The sequence below is a fragment of the Cricetulus griseus genome, chromosome 3 (assembly GCF_003668045.3).
Source record: "Cricetulus griseus strain 17A/GY chromosome 3, alternate assembly CriGri-PICRH-1.0, whole genome shotgun sequence".
In the NCBI taxonomy this organism is placed as follows: Eukaryota; Metazoa; Chordata; class Mammalia; order Rodentia; family Cricetidae; genus Cricetulus; species Cricetulus griseus.
The window spans coordinates 20111604-20114460 of record NC_048596.1 but is presented as its reverse complement, the minus strand read 5'-3'; positions in this window follow the sequence as shown (position 1 = coordinate 20114460).

Here is a 2857-nt window from a genome sequence, read left to right as displayed (position 1 = left end):
GTCTACAGACTAAGTTCCAGCCCAGCCAGAATTACACAGTGAGACCCTATCTTTTTATTTTTATTCTTTAATTTATTTAATTGGTGTTTTGCCTGTATGTATGTCTGTGTAAGGGTGTTGGAACTGGAGTTCCAGTTGTTAGCTGCCATGTAGGTGCTGGGAATTGAACCCCGGTCCCCTGGAAGAGTAGTCAGTGCTCTTAACTGCTGAGCCATCTCTCCAGCTTCTGAATGAAACCCTCTCTTAAAAAAGAAAAAATAAAGAAAGTAGCAAGGAGTGGGGGAGGAAGGAGCCAGCTCAGTTGGTAAAGTGCTTGCTTTGTAGCATGAGGCTCTGAGCTTGCTTCCTGTTTGTTGTGGCCACAGCACTTTGAAAAGTTACTCTATTTTGGTTAAATTGTGGCAGGTCCCCACCTCCCCGGCTTCCCTCCAACCACTGTAATTAGCATTCTAGACTTGTTTTCCTAAATTCCTGTGGCTGTCCCCTGTAGACCCCCTGATAATGGCTGACCACAGGAGATGTTGTGGAGCACCTGGCATTCTTTCACTCACTACTCACCATTCTTTGGCCAATGTCCACCCTTCCAGAAGGCAACTTTTTAACTGCTCCCCCTCTCTCCCTGTGTCTATTCCAGCCTGTAAACAGATGATGGGTGGGCTCCATTCTTAAAGAGACCCTGTCTTCAAATTTTTCCCAAAATAAACTGTCTTAAGTCATCACTTCCTTGTCTGTCTTTCCTTCTTGTTGGCCTTTTAATTCCAGAACCCATCTACAAATAGGTAGGCGTGGTGGTTTGTGCTTGTAATCCCAGTGCTGCAGAAGTAGAAACAGGCAAATTACCTTGCTCCCTGACCACCTAGACAGCTTTCTGAGTTCCAGGAAAGCGAGAGCTCTATCTCATCAAACAGGGTGGGTGGTGCCTGAGGAAGGACAATCGGATTTGTCCTCTGCCCCCCACATACACCCATGTGCACACATGTACCAGCATAGGTATATATACTTGCAAACACACGCGCGTGCGCGCCGCGCGCGCGCGCGCACACACACACACACACACACACACACACACACACACAGGAAAAGTATATTAAGGATTCTTCTCACTCGCCACAAGCTAAGTGTGCAGTACAACCTTACTTAGTCAATGAGATGTTCAGGATGGACTCTGAGTCTTAAGGAAAGGTATTTAAAGTCTCGGGGCCAATTAAAAATTGTTCATCAAATAACCATGGCACTGAGAGTCCAGGTCTGCGGGACATGGTGGCTTCCTACGTAGTGTGTGTGTGTGTGTGTACCTGCATTTGTGCATTGGGTAAGAAGTTAGGTGCTTGCCTGTGTCTTTTCCTTCCAGATCCTGGCCAGCCAAAGCTAACGGTTCTAGATACTATGTGACTCAGTTTGTACAAAGTACTAGAATAATTCATACAGAGACAGAGAGTAAAATAGAAGTTACCAAAGCCTGGGAGAAGGAAGAGCTGGAAGTCAGTGCTTAATGAACACAGAGCTTCAGTTCTGTTGACCAAGAATTTCTGGAAATGAATAGTAGTGACACTTTCAGCCATGTGAACCTACCTAGCCAAGCTGCACAGTGTGCTTAACAAACCGACATGCCTGGTGCAGTGGTGCACACCATTAATCCCAAAACTCAGAAGGCAGAGGTGTGTGGATCTCTGTGACTTCCAGGACATCTGGTCTACGTAGTGAGACCCTGTCTCAGAACAAACAGCAAAAATAAAAATGGTTATAGAGCACTTGACCAGCAAAGGCTAAGCCTGGGGCTTAATCCTAACACTGTTGTACTACTTGAAGGTTCAGGCAGATACCTAGGCAGCTTAAAGGGCCCTGTGTTGCATGGCCACGTCATGGGTACATCACTCATTATGGGGCTGTGTAGTGACTCAGCGCACCCCTTTTAAACCCTCAGCATTATTCTCCTCTCCTCTCTCTCTCTCTCTCTCTCTCTCTCTCTCTCTCTCTCTCTCTCTCTGCCCTGCTCAGTTCTTCCATTTCTCTCTCTCCCCCTCTCGCTCTTCTGCCCTATAATAAACTGGTTAATGTGCTCTCTATAGTCTATTTCTCTCTCAAATTTCTAATTTAAGCAAACGAATAACACCACTAGCTAGTTTTATGTCAACTTAGCATAGCTTATAGTCACCTGAGAGGAGGGAATCCTAATTGAGAAAATGCCCCCATAAGATCTGGTTGTAGGACATTTTCTTAATTACTAATTGCTGGGGGCAGGCCCAGCTCATTTCGGTTCTAGGTTCTATAAGAAAGCAGGATGATCGGAAAACAAGCAAAAACAAAACAACAACAAAAAAGTATGGAAGCAAGCAAGCAAGCAGACTGAGCAAATTCTGATGAGAAAGCCAGTAAGCAGCACTCCCTCCTCCACGGTTTCCTGCCTTCAGGTCCCTTTAGGCCTGCTTGCATTCCTGTCCTGACTTCTTCGATGATGAACAGTGATATGGAAGAGTAAGCCAAATAAATCCTTTCCTCCCAACTTGCTTTTTGGTCATGGTGTTTCATCATAACTATAGAAACCCTAAGACATGTCGGTACCAGGATAGTGCAGGTATTCCTGTGACAGACCTGACCATGTTTATTTTGGGAGAATTGTGGAAGGACTTTGGAACTATGGCCTAGAAAAGTCTTGAGTGTTGAGAGCTCAGTGAGCTGTTCTGTAAGAGCTTGGAAGATAAGAATGTTGAGAGCAGTGCAGAGCTAGTAAAGTTACAGAGGGAAGTTCAAAGGAGCCACCAGAGCCATTTGTTAATTTGAATTAAGATGCCGTGGTTCTGGTCAGCTGGGGCTGAAGACTTAGCTGTGACTCAGCACCAGTGAAGTGAAATCTTTG